Genomic DNA, 21398 nt, shown 5'->3' on the forward strand with positions numbered 1-21398 from the left:
AAAGATGTAAGAGGAGATGGAGAACTAATGGCTGGCTCTAAATGCTGCGTGCAATATAATTCTCCCTAAAAGCTCAACCAGCCAGAGATTTATACATTGCACCATGTGAAACAAACAAAAAATATTACTAAAACTCATAAAGGTTTTAAACAAAACTCCTTAGACATGTTTTTATTTCACATAAATAAAAGCCAGACAGCTAAATTAATCTGATTAGGATTATTGCAGCAGTAAGAATGATTTACTGGTACCATAAGCTTTTTCCCCCCTCTCTCCAAAAAGAATTCTCTTTGTGCACCTGCTTTTAACACCACCATACTAGATAGCACATCTAAATATAATTCCATTATGGTCAGGAGAGATTTCATCCACTCAGTGAAATGCAATGAATAAATACAAAATCATTCACATTATGTACTCTCTACAGGCATATTTAAGGCTTTTTCCCCCAAAGTAAATCAGCTTTATGTAGTTAAAGTCCTTGAAAATATCAAATTGCAAGTCTTTGTTCACGGAACTTCATTTCTTCTCAAATTTTTGTAACTTTGGGAAAGACATACAGGTCACAGAGGAGGGGACGAGAATCAGCATTTCTCATCCAGGCTCACTCTATGAGCCTAACACAGTGCTGGCCTCCTGTGCCTCAGTTTCCCCCTTTGCAACATGAGAATAGTATTTCTGGGCCTATGACACAGGTACGGGAAATCCTAATTCACTGTCACATCTATGAAGCCTGAGGTGAAAGGCAAGTAGAAATTATTTTTACTGTTTAAGCTTAAATTTCCAGAAACAGCAGATGTCACAGAGAAGACAAGGTTTGAAACCGAAAGCTGTTGTGACAAACACATATACATTTAGGTGCAGCTAACAACAAAACCCAGCTTTATACCCCTCCTGAGAGAGAAACAAGAAACTAATTCTCACCTGAGTTCATTTGCAACTGATTACTTTTGGGGTCCATCCACTGTTTTTGTTTTCATTTCTTATTTCTTAAAGACTGACAGTTACAGGGACATGAACAGTGGCTGTCCACTATATTTTTGGTCTCCGCGGACAGCATCTGGCTCTGCCCCTTTGCGTTATAAAAATAAGCTTGGTCTATAAAGCTTCATTTATCAGACCCCATGGAAATTCATAAATCCTGGACTACTACACCCTTCGCCAACTCCACCAAAATGAACCTATGTGATAGTCCACTGATACAGAAACGCAGTGTTTGAGCCAGAGGGCAAAAATCCAAGCACAGGACATAGACCATCTACTCAGACACATACCTGCTGCCACCCCCAGCAGGTCCAACACATCCCCACCATCGTCCACAACTGCCTCCTCGGTTTGTAAGTCATGAAACAAACTGCGTTTGCTTTCCTTCCCTCTGGGTCTCGGCCCCAAACACTCTTTATTAAACAAGTATTTGCAAAAGGGCAGCTACGAGGTGTGAACAGAAGGTGGGTTTTCCATTGAGAATGAAGGAAAAAAGAAAAATGTAACAAACACATGGGGAAAAGTTGACTTGCTGATTTTCCAAGACAGCATAGCTTCTACTCTTTCAAACTCCTGGCCCTGCACATAACCGGACTTGTTCAGGCACCGATATGGCAAATACTTATTTCTCATTACAAATCCTAAAGGGGGTGATGAAATCTCTTGCTTTGGGATACAAATCTCATCGTCCCAGGGAGCTGCATCGCCTTTCGTACCTTTTGCAAGGCGAATGCAGCATTGCAGGATGCTGCCACAGTGCGCACTGCCAAAGGGAAAGACATACCGAGTGGGTGTCCAAGGTGTCCTAGCTCTAGCACAATTTGGTATCTTTATAATTGATTTGAATGACGGAACATAGAATGCTTACTAAAATTGCTGCTGATACCAGGCTGGGACAGGCTGCAAGTGCTTCGGAGGCCAGGATTAGGATTCAAAATGATCTTGATAAATTGTAGAAATGGTCTGGAAAAACAAAAAGAGAAAAAGAAAAAGACAATTCAGGAATGATGGGTGAACAGTGCTAAGAGGGGAATAATCAATGACACGGTCACAAGGGAAATAAATATCAGCTCACAAAGGTTATTTTTTTTGGAAGAGGATCTCAGAATTACCATGGATCGCAAACTGAACAGGAGCTGAACACAGCCACGTTACTGCAATAAAACCAAACATCACACTGTGATACATAGAGAGGTGTACTGTTCACCAGATACACAAAGGGAACTTTTCATTTATGTAGCACTACTGAAGTTCTGATATTGGACACTGCATTTCAGTAAAGTTGTAGAGAAAGTCCCAATGCAGACAGCAAGAATGATCAGAGATCGAGAAAGCACAGACTGGAAAATCAGTGAAAAAAAAATCACATTTGTCTGGCCTAAAGAGTAAAGACGACAGGGAGGCATCATAATGGTCTTCAAACACATCAAGAGGGCCACAACAGAAAGGAATAAACTATCTTCTTGGCTTGTCAGGAGTAGCACAAGATGTCATAGTCTTAAACTGCACCAAGGAACACAGGTTAGACACTAGGAAGAATTTCCTAACTAAGGGAAGAAAAGTACTGAGATAGAAATTCAAGGACAGCTGTGGGCTCTCCAACATTTGGATCAGAAAAGTTAAGGCACTGCCCATCAGGAAGAGGCGTGGAGGAGGTGGCTCTACCTTGAAGTCTTAATTTTCTTTGTTTCAAAGGGTAAAAAAAAAGTTAGGAAGCAACCCAGTGACTGCCCAGCTGAACCTACATAACCCAACTGTTAATTAATTTACTACATTATGACAGTTGAGGCCATGGCCCCATCCACCACATGATCCACACAGGCAGCCCATCTTCCCCAACTGCTGTCTATCTACGCAGATCAGGTAGGGGAAAGAAGTAGTATTATGTCAATATTGTGGAGAAGAAACAGAGACTTGAAGAGACCAAGTCACGTGCCAATGTCATACAGAGGATCTGCCACAATAAAGGAAGAGCCCCGTCCAGTGGCGTAATCTCAAAATGACCCTTCTACTTAGGGAAATATTAGAGTATATTCAATAGAGGTCTCGCTCAAATATCTGCAAATGCCCTGCTTGTGGCAGTACATAATAGGATCTCAAAACAGTTTTATTTTTGAACAAATCTGCCTTCCCATATGGCACGCAAAATATTCGTTCGCAGGTGAAAGACAGCAACATAAATGCTCAGAGCACTAATTTCTCATTAGAAGTAACCTGCACAGAATAACGATGGGGCTGGAGGGCAGGAGTTTGATGGCTGATGAGTGAAAGCAAATATTTTTAGCAATTTTCTTTGAGTGCAAAAATAGATTTATAATAAGCCACTCTCCCAATCTGGCAGGCTGCTTACAGCTGCAGCAGAGGCTGCAACAGGCACCTCACCTGGGCTGGAAAAGGGTCTCGCAGCTTCCTTTGAGTGGCAGGGGGACAGTTTGGTCCAGCCTTGCCACCAAGCCACAAAATCTTCCCTCTGCACACCCAGTGAACAGGCAGTCTCTGGTCTGTGCAGAGATCTTCACCAATCATCTCAATAGACCAAAAGGGGCCACTGAAGCCACTGCTACCCCCCAGCATCATCAATCCCTCACTGCCACCTGGCTGTAGATAAGCTAGGAAAATTCAGTACCAGAACAGGCATTACAGATGCTTGTAACAGAAGTGAATTTTCATTTTAATAGGAAAGTAAAAAGAAAAATAATAATAAAGAGAGCATTTCAGAAGCACACAGTGATGCTAGCCAGTGTAAAACTTCCCTGGCTTTAGCAGAGTATTACTGTCATGTCACTCCTCTACCGCCGAGGCTTCTCCAGGGCATCTCTAATCACAAAGAGCAGCTGAAATGCCAGTGGGAATAAATGCTTGCCTTGCCGCCTTGCTGATGCATAAACATCTAAACAGATTTCCTTTCGCACTGTCTTTGACGAGCTGAAGCTCCAGCCTTTACCCCAATTTAGTTTGGGAGCATCCTATGAAATAGCAGGCAGACCTCTACTGATAAGCTACATCAATCTTAACAGGGAGGCATCTGCCCCTTCTGGGTTTTGAACAAAGAATATCAGATTAAAAGGAAAAAGAAAAAAAAAAAACAACAGTCCAGGCACTTGAGATGAAGTAGCTGTTATCACCCTCTCTAACAAGGCTGCATGCTTTCTGTCTCCAGGCAATAACTCTGTGAAAGCAGTTTGAACACAAGTTAAAAATTCATATCCCAGCCAAGCTGTCCTCACTAAGCCAGAGGAGGGTCAGAGCTCTTATGACCTTTCACTACGCACTTCTGGAAGAGAGTGGCACTACCAGATACTTCGGGCAGCTCGCTGCTCCGGCCATCCTCTTCAGACAGGGAAGGGCCTTGCTGCTTCTCCTTTCTTGTTGAATAAAAGTTTGCAAAACCATTTAGATGAAAAATCTCTATTTCAGGTTGAAAACAACTTTGTAAATCACACAGCTAGTCTAGCATGGAGACGTCTGGCAAGTCTCCTTTGCAATGACTGAACGGGGCGATAACATACCGTTTAGCTCTGCTTTCTGACGAAGTAGTGGGTTTCTGCAGTGCTGCTGGCAGGATTTCATCCTGCCTCCCCCCACCAGTGCTGCATCCCAAGCAGACTTGCAAGACAAGGTGCAGCCAATTAAATGAGCAACTGAAAGCAGCCAGGGTCTTGATTCAGCAGCTGAGAACAGGTACTAGCAAAGCTGTGGTTCTCAGGAGGTAACGCAGCACTGAGGAACTAAATTTCTCTAGTGGCTATTCACCCACTAAGAAGAAAAAAAAAAATAAAATCCACCATTTATGAGCTATTTCACCCTGCTGACAGGAAAGAGCTGGAAAGGGCCATTGCTTCTGAGCTTAATTACATCCGATGCTTCTAAGGGTGAGGGAAAAGAGTACTTCATGAGCCAAAACCAAAAAAGTTAATATATTATACTGCAGCAAGAACTCAGCATCTTCAAAGCTCTCCCTCCCCACACCCTGAAGTGTGAAATCAGAGATTTTTTTTTTTTTCTCTCTCAGTAATGCTTTTTGCTCATTTCCTGCCTGGCCTCATACTCTTGTAACAATGAATCAGGATTAATTAACATCAATGTCAAGATTAAGATCATGCCTAACCAGGACTTTCTTGTCATCTTCTAGGGAATTAAACTAAAGCCCACGTAATGATGGACTGACCACACTGCCAGGTTGGGCTAACTCCCTTCACCCGTGGGGGAGCTGGTGCTTTCAGGTGAAACCAGCCTGTCACTTCGCACAAATTTCTTGCTTTGGGGAAACTCAGACAGTCCTCCCAAGCTGGTTCTTTGTTTTCCATGCACCTCTTCTAAACCCACCATCACCATTTATTTTCACATTCCCAGGCAGGAAGCAAGAAGCCATGCAGAAGCCTGAAGCCGTGGTCCGAGGTGAACGAGATGCACTTTTAGCAAGTGCAAGCCACCAACAAGTATAAAAAGGAAAAACTAGTCCAGCAGTCTATGGTGCTCTGAAAGCAGTGACTAACAGCTGAGAAATAAATTTCTCTGGATTCTCCTCCAAATATACACCTCTGACCTCATCAGGCTCCATATTCTCATAAGGTTGCTCGCTATCAATTAAACTATGAACTTCCAGGCAGCTTTTTGTAAGACCAAGGAGACCAGAAGGTCTTGTCCTTCTCACCTTCTGGGCGTTTGCTCAGCAGGCTACTGCAAGTTGAAACCAAGTGTTTTAGCAAAACGGTGGTATGAAAGGGTGGGATGCAACCCCATTAGTCACCTCCCTGTAGGGGACAGGACACGCCTCCTCAGACAGGCAGCTCGAACCTCTCCAGCCTGGCAGGGACCCAGGAAACTGCCTTTCTGGGCGTTTGCTCAGCAGGCTACTGCAAGTTGAAACCAAGTGTTTTAGCAAAACGGTGGTATGAAAGGGTGGGATGCAACCCCATTAGTCACCTCCCTGTAGGGGACAGGACACGCCTCCTCAGACAGGCAGCTCGAACCTCTCCAGCCTGGCAGGGACCCATGAAACTGCCTCTCCAAGCCCAGACGTGCAGCAGATAGCTGCAGCACCATAAGCACGGTAATGTCTTTACTTGAAGACCCTCAGGAGATCTGCAGACCCCCCTCTTCCCAAGTTTTGTCATCATAAATGCAATGTTCTGAAAAGAAATCTGCTGTCAAGCATGACATAGTGTCTATGGCAGTTTCTACAGCTATTCATCTTTCCCACAGCCATATCAACAGCGTATCAAGAACAACAGAAAAATTATTCACGTGGCACACTTCTGGTGTTCGTTGGTTTTATTTTACTTCAGTATGGTATTTTTCAGTATGAAAGTTTTTCAAGATGTTAAAAAGCATGACCTTTGCCTTTAGAAATCATTAAGAGAAGCAAAGAGAGTCACAGGTATGGGGAAGTGTTAGGCACTTTAGCTTTTTGACACTTCTGCAGAGTAAAAGTACTCTGCCAAACTAAAGGAAGTGGAGTGAGGCTATGAACCGAGATTGAACCAGCAGTTCATGAGACTTAAGTTTAGGATGTAATGAGTTATAGAAAAGAGTATAAAAAAGAAAACAGAATCTCTTTCCAGAACACTGGCCTCCATCTCTGAGCAGGAAGCATCATATGGGCAGTTATTTCAGTAAAAAATAAGATGGCCAAACATATGTACTAATGACTCATTAAGCTAAAAATCCTTGCTTCATCTTCCCAGCAGTACACAATGAAAAATTTCACTTTCCAGCCTCCAAAATACGAATATCCAGGGCCCTCCCAAGAGCGAGCAACCAGAAAGCTCACACCACCCTTCCCACCCCATCACCAGCAAGGGGGGAGATCACACGTCCTGCAGTTCCCTGCAACAGTGTGTGCAGTCACGCTGAGGTCCAAAGCAGAAACCAGAACCTTCTGGGGGTTTTAAGGCTTTAGCAGCCTGATAAAGCTACCCTACGACAAGACGAGCTCTATTTGCCACAGCATGGTCAACAGAAGCACATCTCCGCATTGCACATGCTGAAATGCCACAGTATTTTCATCTCACTGGTCAAGAAGCTCCCACATATTAGCGATTTCTATGCTACTACTCACTTTCTTCAACCTTCTGATCTGAAGGACGACACAAAAGTATAACCTTGAGCACCAGCGTCCAAGACTAATTGCAATTTTTAAATTCCACTTATATCACAGACCCAATTTGTACAAAGCGCAGCTGGGGGTTTTTTGTCTTATGAGAAAGAAAAAAAAAAAAGTAGCAATTCTTTTCTGCGCACAGAAGTTCTGCTGTACTTTTGCTGGATGACACACCGAAGAACCACAACTGCACAGCCCAAAGGAGACAAACGGCTGATGCAAACGGAAAACAATGCAGCAAAAGGAAGTCACTCTGTAAGGCAATTACTTTGTTCTTTCAGGGGCTTTTTGGGGTATCTTCTTTCCATAGAAAGTTTCCACTACAGTTATTTAAATGAAACTCGTGTATTTTTGTCCTCAAACCTATAAGGCTGCATAACAGGAGCTCTGCTGAAAATCAGTAAAACGAAATATGATTGTGCACAGGTCCAGGTTCTTTGGTCAGAAACATAGAGAAAGCACAAGGAATGCCCAAAACCAATCAGTGAGTCATTTTCTTAAACTAAAACCCGGAAAGACCTCAAGATGTCATTTAGCAAAGCCACTGGAGATGTTTTAGGGGGGGACACTATCGTCTGCAATAGTGTGAAAAGTGAGAGTCCAAAGGTACCTGCACAGGCACTTACATCTTCATGGGACGGGGCAAAACAGGGAAAGGGAAGAGTTGAATGAACATTAGGAAATCCCTCCACCAAGAGTCATCCCATCACCTGAAACATCTCAAGGCTGGACAAACATCCTCACACTATCGGGTTGGAAACGCTCCTTTCCAGGATGTGGATTTTCAGTATCATCATCCCCATTTGGGGCTCCAGCGGACTCAGACACGGGGGAAAACACCACCATGCAAGAGGAGTGCAGCCTGGGTCAGAGCTTCAAACCTGAGCCTGCGCCTCCAAGTGATTTTGGGACGTCTGTGCCAGTCTCCGGTGCGCTGCCGGCCTTCCCCCGAGCGTGCAGATGGCTGAATATTAAAGCAGCTTTTGCTTCCTGGCACTGTGCAGCAATGCAGTGGCACGAACGCAGCATATAAAAGACCATTTCTGCAGAAGATTTACAATCTGCCTTTAAACCCTCTAAAGGGGTTAAATAATGCGAAGAGCATGGGTTTCTTGTAGAAAAATGACTCACAGGAAGGATGGCAACAATGCACTGCTATAAAATATTAAACATAATAGGTCTCTCTGCCCTGGACTGAAAGAATAAAAAACAAGGTAAGTGGACCTGGGTTTTTCTCCTGGTTCTCAAAGTCACTAATGGTCCTCTGGGTCTGTGAACAGATGTCAACAGCATACTGCAGGTACCACAATTTACTCGCTGCAAATTATTGCCTGGCATTTAATTAAAATTTTATTGTGGCGATTCCCATCAGCTCTCTCCACAGCACCAAATGGAATGGACTGAAGAGAAAGGTGGATCTTTCGGAGCAAACGAGCCCAGTTCATCAATAAAATACTGTAGCTCTGAAAGGGGAAAAGAAAGTGTGTGGTAAGAGGTTTGGTTATCTGACGTTTTTTCCCTGCGCGGGGGCCCTGTGCTGTTCCTGGCACAGGCACCTGATCTGAACCAGCCTGAAGTTGGCTGTGGGACGAATCAAGCGCATGGATCATGTTTTTCTGCTTGGACTCATCAGGGATCACGCAGCATCCCTTTAGGAGCAGAGGGTGGAAGAACCAGACTCAACAGTTCACTTGTCCAGCTTGGGAGGAAAGCAGTTTTACTGCAAAAAGTTCCTTATTCACCATTTCATTTCCCATGTCACAGACCTTTTAGGAACAATCCCAACCTGGTGGGAGGATCTGTCCACCTAATGGAGACTCCTCAATGATTTGTGCTTTTTTTGCCCTAAATCGATGAATGACCATTCTTGCTCCCATTATAGCAGTGGGAAGCATCAGGGAGCTGGAGGGACAGACGTACCTAGTGCTTTCAGTGGATGAAGCAGAGGGACTGGGTCTGCTCGGTCCCAGACTGCTGCTCCATGCACTCCACTGTGCCCAGATCTTGCATAGTTTCAGCTGGGGACTGGACAGGAGCAGAAGATCACCTTGTCTCCTGTCCTGCACATTTTTCTAGTGGCTTCTATAAAAGCCAGTAACTACAAGCAGAAACAAGGAGGCTCAGCAGCTCTGGGGCTTACATACAAGCTCCCATCTATCCCAGAAGTTCTGGAAATGATCAGGTGTGCAGAGGTCCCATAAGTGCCATTGGCTGTAGGGAAGAAGAAAATCCCACGAGTATCTCATGAGATATCTCCTTCTGGATCACAGATACAGTGATCCCGAATCCGTGAGCAAAACAACACAGCCAAGGAAGGAAACAGTCGCATCCATGAAAGCTGATGCTTGATAGCACCAGATTATCATAAACGTCAGTGTCCTCCTACCAGTTGAGGCCACCCTTGATCCTTCAAAAAAGAGGGGGGAAAAGCCAAAAAATAAGACAAAACATCCTCAGCTGCTTGTGCATTGAGAAGAACCGCCCTCCTGATACCTGCAGACATCCGCTGGAAGCCCTGAAGCACAAGACCCAAGGAAAGCAGAGTTTTCATGCCAAGCTGCAAGTGATACAAGATGCTAAGAAAAACAATGGCAACACCTTTCTGTCCACAGCTGGAGGAAAAAGAGGCTTATGCACCCACCAGCTCCAGGGCCAAGACAGATTAACACCATCATCTGCCCTACAGCTCACAGTACTGGGGAAAACACAGCTCTTGAGGCTTAAAACTAAAGGTCTTTGAAGATCTGAAATAGCCAGGGGCAAAGTAGATATTAGCTGCTCTCGGGAGTCTCAGGGGTTAACACAGGCACAGCTGAGCTGCAAACCTCCCCCTCTAAAGGTATCTGTTGATGCTTTACCTCCCTGTGCAACTACTCTGGAAAGTCAGGGGAGACAGAGCTAGAATGATGGATGCAAAATTAAAAGCTCAATAAATAATTAATTGCTGAGGTCATCAAATTGTATGAATCTGTCCATCTCGCTCTCCGCTCTCCTGTTAATCAGAGGAGTCTCTATTTCAATGGTGGGTGAAGTGGTCCTGGAAGAACCATAATTTCTGCACACCGCTGCCATGAAACTTGTACTGGGTGCCATATAAATCAATAGTAATAAATCATTTGCTGAATGCTGTAAAGGCTTTAAGAGTGTTAAGCAAACAGAATGCCTCCAGAGATCCCAAAATAAAGTGAGAGGCGAGTTTGAGCAACTTTTTAAGGTAATTATTAAAATGCAAAACATCAAATATGTATAGCATAGACAAAACCTCCTTTCCTCTTTCCGGTATCAGCCTCTCCACAAATGCCAATGAAAAAGAGCACTCTTAAGTACCACAAATAAAATACATGGCACACATGAAAGCTAGCAAACCCACCTCACCGCCTGGCCACTGTAACCCTTTGTCTTCCCCCATCTATGCACTATCTCCCTCTGAGTTTTGCCTTCGATGGCAAGCTCCCTCAAGCTGGGACCACACGGCCAGTTTTTCCAATATGTGCAATCTCTAGTATGTGATGGTGTTACTCTGATTACAAATAAGTGGTTATCGACAATGAACATGAATGCCCAGAATGGAAGAAGTTTATCCCACAGTCGATGTGTTGCAAAGCTTGTTGCATTCTCCAGAGACAGGCGGCTGAGCGAGGTGAACTGATGTGCTACAGCGTGTCAGGTCCTTGTGCTCCGACCCGCAGCAATGGCATAATCCAATCTCTGGCCTGGGTCAGATCAGCTGCTTGACAAGGAATAACGATATGCCCCCCCCTGCCCCCGCCAGCATGTGAAGCACAGACAGAGGAGATACAATGGGTTTATTTCTACATCTAAGAAGGAATCGGGGAAATCTAACAGCTCAAACTGTAGTTTAGTGAGGGTTAATGGCTAATGTTTGCACAAAATGCCAGTGCTTCACAGCCTCACGCAATTGCTCGGGACCTCTATGCTTTGTGCTGCAGCTACAAAATGAGTTTTAGAAGTTCTCTGGAAGTTTCTTCTCGATTTGTGAACAGTGTTGTTACCATATCCATGCAGAAATGTCATGTCATCTGTAAGAAATACCATGCTACTTGGTTAAGCACAGCCCATGCATATCTCTCTGTTACTGTCTGATACGTTACAGTAAGAGAAGACTGCCCAGCACCGACGGTGAGCCGGCAGCAGCAGGACGAACATCCTCACCGCTGCCTTTGGACATGGGACGGCAACAGCCTTGGGTCCATGGGCTGCGTGGCATGAGTAGTGCATGCTCCAGCTGCATGCCATCCTCTCCCTGCAGTTACATACTGTATGCTTTTCTCCCCAAATCCTGCCTGCACATCAGGCATACTTCACCACACACAAAGGTGTGGCACAGAAACTCCTGTGCATGCGGAGCCAGGGTGCGACCCCGAGAGCAGGCTCCCGGCTGGAGGTGGCTCCTCCAGCAGCAGCGTGTCCAGGGGCTCTCCCCACCAGCAGTCCTCCCCCTGTGCTGTGGTGCACAGGAGATGCTCCCGCATCTGGGCACCACAGCACATCGGCATCCCAAATCCAGCCTCAGCCACACAATGAAGCCACGCTGGTCTACTTTAACAACCATTTGTGGCCATGGTAGAGTAGGACACCCATTAACGGACCTAAAAAAACCCTATCACCATAAATCACATTCATCTGTAACTTCTCATATTTCTTTAAGACAGGGCCCAGACCATCCCATCTATCTTCAAACCTTTTTCCTCTTCAAAATAAAATCTGACTTTTAATTTTTTTTCCTGAAACACCATGATACAACACAGCACCAGCGTCCAAACACCAAACTGCCCTTTTCCAGCATACTGGGTGCTCTTCTCTGCATTTCACTTAAGCTGTTTCTTGACTCCATCAGAAACACAGCCAGTAAAAATCTCCTGAAAACACTGTTCCCAATTAAAGTGAGCCCTTATGAAACCAGTATCACAGCCACTTGCTTAATATATTTCTTCCTAGAAGAACTTACAGTGTTTCCTTGATGAACCCCCAAGCATAACAGTTTCCACAGTGATTACAGAAAAAGCAGCGGTGCCAGAAATAACATTGTTAAATGGAAAACATCCCCTGCACTCGCTCTCACACATGCACACACCCATTGAGCGCAAACGGGCTCGCCAACACCAGGGACGATTCCTCACGATGACAGCCCAAACAGCGAGTAGCCCCCCCTGTGCAAATGCAAACGGAGATGGAAATTGAGTCAAAATATCACTTTTTAAGAGGGTGTTTTGGTGATGGCACATGGGCAGGTACCCTCTACACACAGGCATGCAACAGCATACCCTTGACTAGAGATATATCTGTGACCATATTCCAGAAGCAGCTTCCCAAGTACAATCTTCAAAATATTTTACCTAGCAAAGCAGGACAAAATGACCACTCCAGATGGCGTGTCCTGCCTTGTGAAAGGCAATTGTAGTTCTGGCACAGACCTGGTGCAAAAGCAGGAAAGAAAAGTACCAAGTACCGGAGCTTCTCTAAACCACCCCCCCTCGGCACTCACATTCATTCAGTTATTTGAGGTCTAAGGCATGCAAAGCTGCAGTTTCCATTTGCGTGAAACCGTGTGTGTATTTTCAGGACGCTCCCATGCTCCTCTTCCCCGCCCCGGGCTGCGGGCAGCCTGCTCTCTGCACGCCGGCAGACGGAGGCTGCGGGTAGCATCATCCCCACCACTGCTGCAACCGGACTGACACGGCATCTCTGACTTTCCTCATTTATTTACCAAGATAGAGAGAAGGCTTTCAGCAAACACCTTTCCAAAGCTATTTTCTGAAATGAGTGCCCTCACCAGCTGCAAACTCTTCACTGGCTTATTGCTCTCAAGAAAAGAACAAAAATAACTTTTTTTTTTTTTTTAAACCTAAACTTTTTGTGCACCACCAGGGCACCAGTTCCTGCCCTCTCCCCACACCCCTCACCAGCATCTTCTCCTTTTTAGCTCTCTGTCCTTGTGTCCTTTCAGAGACCTCACCAGCCAGGAGCCTTGTTTCGCCTGGGAGGAACTCAATACACTTATCCATGTAAAAAATGGACCATGTTTATCACTTTGATTTGCATTAGAAATTCCTAAAGTACATGACAAACCTATTATTCACTTAGGAAGGTATCATTCAAATTAATTTAAGATGGCAAAAATGGGTTCAAAAAGAAAAAAAAAACCCTCTAAACAACAATGTCCAGCTTAGATATTTTGTGATGGGTTTTGTGCTTGACACGACTGACACATCCACAACCAGAAGCCTCCCAGGACAGGCTAGATACATCCTCGACTGCCAGAGAAGACTTAGCTCCAGTTCAGAATAAATGGGATTTGAGGATTTCTGTTATATTCACACACTTAATTTCTGCTTTTACACCTGTTGACTTAAAAAAATTTAACTGCTGGTTTAACGTCTTGGCACAGCATCTCCTATCTTCTGAATAATTCCGAATTCTGATTAATGCAAATATGAACACAAAGTATTTTCTAACTTTGTGGCAAATCCCCACAGGTGGATGACAGATCAAAACACGAAGGCAGCAGACCATGTCTACGGCAATGAATTACAGGCAGAATCAAAAAGCAACTATATTCCATGGAGACTATAAGGCAACCAACACCTCAACTGGGACTTTCCCTTAACTTCTTTAAAGACCTAAAACCTGCATAATGCATAATAAAACTAACACTGCAGGCTTTTTCTTCAGCTGAAAAACAGCACAGTGCTGCCTTAGGGTTGTGAAAAAGTTCTTCAGTTTGGCAGTAATGGTTTTAGCCTTCCTCGCTTCACTGTTTCTGAATGCAAACGGCGCCATTCAAAGCAGGTTTGCAAAAGCAGCAAGGGTTCGGTTTTAATAAACACTCCTTGAATTAAAAAGAATTACCTTAGTAATGATACAAACCATGGCAGTAAACTCATTAGACAGTGAGTCATTACTGTAGGATGCTATCAGATGTGAAGATCCAGCCCATGCTGCTGGCAGGTCTACTCGTACGGTGCGAGCAAGGTCTTAGGCGATTCTTGGATCTCTTTTACCCATTTCAGCAGTTTTTTGAGTGGCTGCTGGGGCATCCGTGCTAAAAAGCAATAGCTTCCCCAGCCTAGAGTGCTCGTGAACCGTAACTGTGAATCTTTACCATAATATGTTTTCATAGTTATTTGTAGTCATTCACTGTAGCATGAAGCACTTAGAATATTATTTAAAATAGTATCGATTTAATTTTATTTAGCATTTTTCACACTGGTGGAAAAAACTCTGTGGTGTTTTACAAACTGCTGCGGAGGGAGTGTGGCAATGCTCCTGGGAGGGAGGGAAAATATTTTTAACCCCATTTTACAGAAGTGGGAACTGAGGCATGCACTTTTCCACAGAAGGATATTGGCCAGAAACACTTCTGAATTCTTGCATGATAACTTCCAGCAGAGATCCTCACTTCCAGAAGAAACGTACACTTATTCCAAACTACAATGGTCACACTGTTGTGTCCCGGCCAGTTTTCTCACGTAAAGAGAGTGGTGAAACGGTGGGGAAGAGTGGTTTCTCTTCAGGTTTTGTTAATTTTAGCCTGAGAAAGTAATGAAGGAAATACCTGAGCACTACAGGCAAGTTTGTGGGAGCTAATTAAACACCCAGCTCGATTTCCCTTCCAACTCAGAAAAGCTTCACATTCTTCTGTAGATATCTACAACTCTATTTTTGCACTTGGTTCTAGCCTGACCTTTCATTGCACTGTTTTGTTCCAACGTCAAACACTCAGCATCTTCAAAATTAAGGCAAACGCGACCAAAACTTTATTTTCCACTTTAAAACACGCAAAGACCCAATGCATTTTCGGTGGGTCCAAATACACGCAAGAATGCTTTCTCCTGCCCCTACCGGTCCTGACGTCCCCTGGAAAAGAAACATCCCAGTTCAGACCAGCACTCCAGCTGGGATGCCAAGAGACCTCAAATTTGAGTACTGAAATCCCTTAGCTGTTCCCACTTGTACAAAGAATTCCTGCTATGAACAGCTCTTCTAGGAAGAGCAACTCCAGAAACACCACGCAATGCTCGTTCTCCTGGAGTATGCATCACCTTAAGGAACAGGCATTACCTCTCCATCCTTCCTCATGCCCAGCCAGCTCATCACCCTTAACTTGTTCCTCTGCAGCTGATATAACCCCGTGTGGCCGTAGCGCCTCCAAGGGAGTTTATCGGATTTACACCCCTGTGGCAACAGGGTGGCAACTGCAAATTACCAGCCCGTTACCAAGTCACAGCTGACCCAGCCCAGCAGCTGCTCGTGTTTTACAGGTGGCGGGTGCCATCCCAGTGCTTTCTGAAACACGTGAACTTTATGAAACTTTTTTATTTTTAATTTCTATTCAACTCATTTTAGCCCCATCTTCAGTTTTTCTATAGCTATAATTTACGTTAGTAGATCTCCCCAGAAGGGAACAAACCCAAGAAAACTGAATAAAGGGCAGGAGGGAACACAGGAAACCCGTGGGCAGCTATTTAAAGAGTCAGCGATGCCTCATGGAAAACTCTGAAACACATTCCCGTTAGTAACAAACCCGCTGCTTTGGCCCCAGGTCACTCTTTGCATCCCTTGGGGTCCTCACTGCCTCACCCTGAACAGCAGGGAATGGGGAGAGGCTTTCTGTCTGACACCTTTTCCTGGGAATCTCCCAGCAGCTTGGAACAGGAGGAACCAACCAAAAGTCCAGGGCCCAGGGTGTTCCTCCTAAACCCCTTGAAAGCTCCTAGAAGCTCTCCGAGTTCCACAACCTATTTTGTGAACCCTGTACCCCACTACCTAAATAACAACCACTCATTCACCTTCATCAGATAAAATGGATGGAGACTGCACGCCATCACTTCCAGCGGTGACGCAGACCTCTAAAGCATTCAACCCACAGTTTATCTTACTACATTACTTTTGGGGAGCACGTGTCCAGTCACACACTCATCTAGTTGGCTTTTTACCCCAAGACCATACCCTACCCTGAGTCGGGAACGCAACAAGCTCTCAACACAACACCCCTTGGGTCCCTTCATCACGACTGGCTCGTGGTTCGTTATGATACTGCCAATAGACAGGGCTATCAAGAGAATAATGATACACCTGAAGATGAAGGCGGCCAGTCCATGTATACCCGAGACTTAAATCTACTAGTAATTCCTATGAAAAGTGACAGTAGGTAGATATAAAATTAATGGTTCTGTCTGTTTTGTGCCTTTTGAGTTCTGCAAAGCAGTGAACTGCCCTTCAGGAGAGACCATCTAAGCAATGCAGAAGTTGGATTTCAATCTGGATGTAGGAACGTGGCAGTAAAGACTTCAGGGAACTCTTACACTTAAAACCAGGTTTGCTGGGAAAAGGGCCAGGCTAAATTTTATTGGATTCTCCTGAGGTTTCCCCTCTAAACTGCACCACCAAATGAGGGCTCAGCAAACCTCTCCAGGTCTCGATGCATCTGAGAGCAACATTAACAGAGAAACCCAAATCCTGTGTCTGAATTCAGCTGGATCTAGCCAATTTTTGACACACCTTGCCTTCCTGCCTAAAATCTGTAGGTCTAATGGAGAAGCAGAGCAAAATAACTGAAACCCCAAAGCCTCCCAGTGCTGCAAAGCTTGAATAACAGTTTAATGAGCAGGCGACCCTCCAAAGTCCAAGGAAGGAACAAGGGAAGGGCTGGATAAGTGGCACAGAAAAGACAACTTAGGATCTAGAGACTGAGGAGCTGCTGAAACCGAAAACCTCATTTGCACACAAAAAACCCCAACAAACAATGTTTATATCATCAATGTATAATACAGTTTCCCACAATGCTGAGGATGCTCTACTCTGAGTTTGTACCAGTGGCTGACCCACCTGCTCGCTCCTACGGCAACTCCCTACAAGCGCTTTGTGCCTATGCGAGATGATACACAGGCTTCAAGGCAATGAGGAACAAGTAGTCCTTGCTTACAGCAAGTCCATTTTGGGAAGGTAGGAAAACTTGATCTCACTCATGTTTTCCTCTTAGTTATCCCTGCTTAAAAGTCACTGAGCAGTTCCCAGAAGGAAAGTGCCCCCAAACCAAAATTTCCGTGCAACTGAAAAAAAAAAAAAGGTTTACAAAAATACCATCTAGGTGTATTTAAAGGGGTTAGTTACTGTTCTTCTTAGGGAAAAGGCTTCTCAGAAGATTTCCACGCAGTAAACACTCAGGGACGTCTGTGCTCATCTCATTCAGCTCTGTACAGCTGATTTCCCCACCTTACCCTGCTGCATGTGCAACCCCCGTTCACCTCCTCAGACAGCTCAGAAAAGTGGGCAGTAAGCGAAAACCAGCGCTATATGAGCTAGTCACAGCCCGGACTTCCTAGGGAGGAGGGGTTGGGCTTGGTTCAGGGCTTTGCAAAGAAAATGAGGCAACGTCAAGGATAAGGAAGATTTATTGCACATTTACTTTCACCAAATGTTTTTTGAATGACTGAATAATCCCCTAGTCCCTTTAACACAGGCCCTCCCTGACACACAACGCGTCTTTTGATGCTCATTAAAGGTTCACTTTATGCAGGCATGTAATTAGAGCCGGGCAGGATAAAAATCTCCATTCTGATTACTGCACCGATTATAGAGACTGAGATCCCAGCTGACTGTGCAAAGCCGGCCTGGGAAAGACCATTTTCTTGAGTTGAAGTCGTGGCACAGCAGGAGCACTAATCACAACTGTCCTCTTGCAAGGTGGTCTCGGCAGAGCCCAGGAGAGGGAGCACCAGTGAGAAATCGGCCCGGATTAACAGGCAAAAGGTGGGAAGAATTCAGCAAGTGTAATGGGCAGAATGGAAAACAGAATAAATATTTCCCTGCATCCCAACTAGCCCTACTGACTGCAGATCCCAGCAGAGCTATAAAGATCTACTAACAAGCAGCCTTTTTAAAGTCAGAGACAATGGTGTTGAATGTATATTTTAAATAAATTACTTTCCTTTCCAGAAGGTTATTTTTTTTTCCTAAGTTTGAACCCCCTTGCCAAGAAACCAAATGCTTTAAAGTGCTTTAGAAACGGCGAGTCTGCTGAAACACTTTTTGCATTCAACATGTGCAGCCAAATGTGGCCAGAAGTTATGACGGCAGAGCTCCTCCAAGCACAGAGTCAGCAGGAACCTCGGTGATTAGGGGAGACGGAGGAAGCCGGAGGAAAGCCAGCTTTCCTAACACAGAAGGAGCTACCCGACATGGCCATGGGACTTTGCCAGTGACGTACGGCAAGGGAGTTCCCAGGAGCCCCTCATTAATGACCTGCCACCCAATCAACAGGATGGCCGCGGTGATTTCCCCAGCCGGGATACACTTCCCTGCTCTCTCCAATTACTGCTAAACCACCCATGTCAGCAATGCCTTATCCCCGCAGCTCGGGAAATGTTTCTCAACAGCGCTTTTGTTGTTAACTTCAGAATAAATATTATTTTCGAAACCGTTTCTCCAGGGACTCACCCCACCGGATCCCCTTAGTAGTCCCCCACATCCGATCACGCTCACACATGCTGCAAACTACGCAAGCTGAACACTGAGCTATTCTATTGACGGCTGCCGTTTATTTTTCAAGAGCAAACTCCAAACATTTCTGAGTTTGCTCACCCCCCAGTCTGCTCTCTCCTCCGCCCCGGCTGCAAGAACGTGCTTTTGCTCAGATGGGAAAACCAAACGAGCAGAGCCTGCGGTCCTGACTCTGCTTTTTCTGCCACACGTACACCTGGGCAACCACTCATCAGGGCAGGGGGGAAAGAAATCTTGTGAGGGTCCCTTGTTAAGATGCTAAAAGCGCAGTAGAGAAGCTGCAGTGGGACATACAAATGTTTTTGAAATGGATGATGTCTGACACGGAGAAATTAGAAGTGCCCATTGTGGATTAGGATGAAAATTGTCAGTCACAGTGAATAAGTCCCCTTCCTTTATGCTGCAAGAGCTTCCCCAGGAGAGGAGAGGGCTCCTCAAAGGCGTGTCTCAGGGGCTGCACCGCACTTCCGCGTGTGCTGAATGTGTCCCAGAGGACACAAAGCCCAGACCTGCTGCAAGCATGGTAACACATTCATTAATTAATCAACTAGTAACTTCTGGAAGTTTTTTTCTTCGATGCACAGTTTACAGAAGTCCTCTCTGGATTTTGTTTTTCCTTTCCTTAATAAGGACTGCAGTGAATCCTTCACCAGTCCAAGAAGCCTGATGGCAAGCCTTGAAGGCAGAAGGCTTTTCTTCTCAGAAGCAAGTCAGGACATGGGGGGGGTTGATATATGCTGTCCTACACCACTATCTCTGCATCCTCCACTGAAAGATACTTCTCTAGGGATGAAAGAAATCATATTTCCAGGACCCCTTCAGTTAGACCTGTCTGCTAAGAAGGGGAAGGCAGGAAGGGGATGGGGACAATGAGACTCACTGAACTGGCTTTGGAGCCTCTTGACACCTGTGAGCCAAGTGAGAATCACAACGTCCCACCCCCCCCCCCCCCCCCCCCCCCCCCCTCCCCTCGCAAATCCACACCACAACCATGGAAGGGGATGGGGACAATGAGACTCACTGAACTGGCTTTGGAGCCTCTTGACACCTGTGAGCCAAGTGAGAATCACAACGTCCCACCCCCCCCCCGAAATCCTACCTATTCTTGCTGGGAAAAGACACTCTGACAGCATTGTGAATGTTTTCCTACAAGAATCAGAATGAAAAGTTCCTGAAGCACTGAGATTGTGAGAAAAACACGACAGTACCCAATAAGCACAAACAGCTTCCTAGGGGATCGCTGAAGCGAAATAAAATGAGAGAGATGGGAGTCACGACGAAGAGGCTATCAGGACATCCAGACAGCAAAGGTTAAAACTGGCTCTGCGCACTGACACTAACAATCTTTCAACACCAGGGAAACTAAAAGCCTGTAAGCTACAGGTTATCCTCTAGCAGCAGAGCAGGGTTTGGATTATATTGCTCACACCATAAATCACCATGTCAGCTGCCCCAGCCATTTCCACTCGTCAGAGTGTAACTGGGTAAAAGTGCCAGGCGCTTTCACGATGGTTGGCCAATTAGCTAAAGAACGAGGAGGGGGGAAAAAATAAAATAATGCACAGTGCCTTTTTCCGGAATAACAATCCACACATTTGCATAGAGCAGCTCAGCGCGTGTCTGCATTTCTGATCACACCTCTGGGTGCATCAAAAGCATTATTAACTTCCATCGAGGAGGATTAAGAAGCTTAAATCGTTAGCACTCATTTACTCAGACTTAATGCATTTTTAAAGCTGCCTCATTCTATGCTGATGTGCAGGTGCTAATAAGCTGCGAGAAACACTTAAAAGGGATAAAACACGCAAAGGGTCAGCCCCAGGTACAGGCCCTCCTCCTCTGCATCCAGCAGGTCCAACCTCCTCACCTGCCTGCAGAAGCCCAGCAGGTATTTTGGACTCTGGGTTGGGAAAGTCAACTTGCTAGTAGCTCACGCAGGGATTTTACTCGCACAGCTTCTCGCTCACATCACGTGTCGCCTAAGAACAACCCCTCCGCTCCCCACTTGCTTTCCTGTACAAGTGATAAGGAGGAAATCCTTCCCAGACAGACAGACAGACAGCTCACCCCGGCCACATGCTGCAGCCAGCGAAAGTCCACAGCTTGCAGAACCTTAATTAGAGGTGGCCGCCAATTAAGAGTGGAGCTGCAGTTTACGCCTGTGCCAGCGCAGGCACCCGGGCTGTCTGGCGGCGGATCAAGAGAAACAACCCCTCTTGTGTTTACAGTATACGGTAGCCCGACATCCAGTAACTCCTGGTTACTCATTGCAGTGACCTCATCAGCGAGACGTGCCCGTGTGTTACAAGTGCTCTTAATTACGCCTCATCGGCTGCCCTTCCCTCTCAGCACTGACCACGGCTGATACGAGAAAAATAAATAAATATATATCTATTAAAGCACCTCCCCGCCCCCAGCAGCGAGTGCCTGGAATGAAGCGATCAGATTTGTTACCTGCACATGCCCCCCGCACTGCAGCCGCGGCTCTCCCATGACTCTGCCCGGTGAGAGGTAGGGACCCTGGGACTCCAGGGGGATCTTCTGCCGGGCTGCAATAGAAAAGGTTAGTTTAAAGCTCCTTATTTGGGCAGTGATGTAAAGGGAAGTTGTTCAGGCAGCGCCACCCCCTTTTTCCATTCACTACACATTGTTTCCTGTTGTCAAGCAGCTGCTGTGGCTTTCGGCACAGACAAGGGAATCCTTCAGCCCCCGGCTGGCTCCGGGTGTTGCAGAAGGCGCTGCCGAGGCAGCCCGCTACCCGATCCCGGCTGCCCACGCACGGGGCGGG

General features: G+C 45.7%; 1 protein-coding gene across 1 annotated transcript in view; it reads right to left on the bottom strand.

The window, feature by feature from the left end:
* The window catches only part of HIVEP3 (human immunodeficiency virus type I enhancer binding protein 3), a 146054-nt gene that overhangs the window by 99246 nt on the left and 25410 nt on the right, over positions 1–21398 (bottom strand). The window contains exons 2-3 of the mRNA XM_009286653.2: positions 21065–21159; positions 1853–1947 (exon numbers count right to left, since the gene is read on the bottom strand). The gene's annotated coding sequence lies outside the window, so the exon portion shown is untranslated. The remainder of the gene's footprint in view (positions 1–1852; positions 1948–21064; positions 21160–21398) is intronic.

Source organism: Aptenodytes forsteri, unplaced genomic scaffold, assembly GCF_000699145.1.
Source record: "Aptenodytes forsteri isolate BGI_AS27 unplaced genomic scaffold, ASM69914v1 Scaffold40, whole genome shotgun sequence".
Lineage (NCBI taxonomy): Eukaryota > Metazoa > Chordata > Aves > Sphenisciformes > Spheniscidae > Aptenodytes > Aptenodytes forsteri.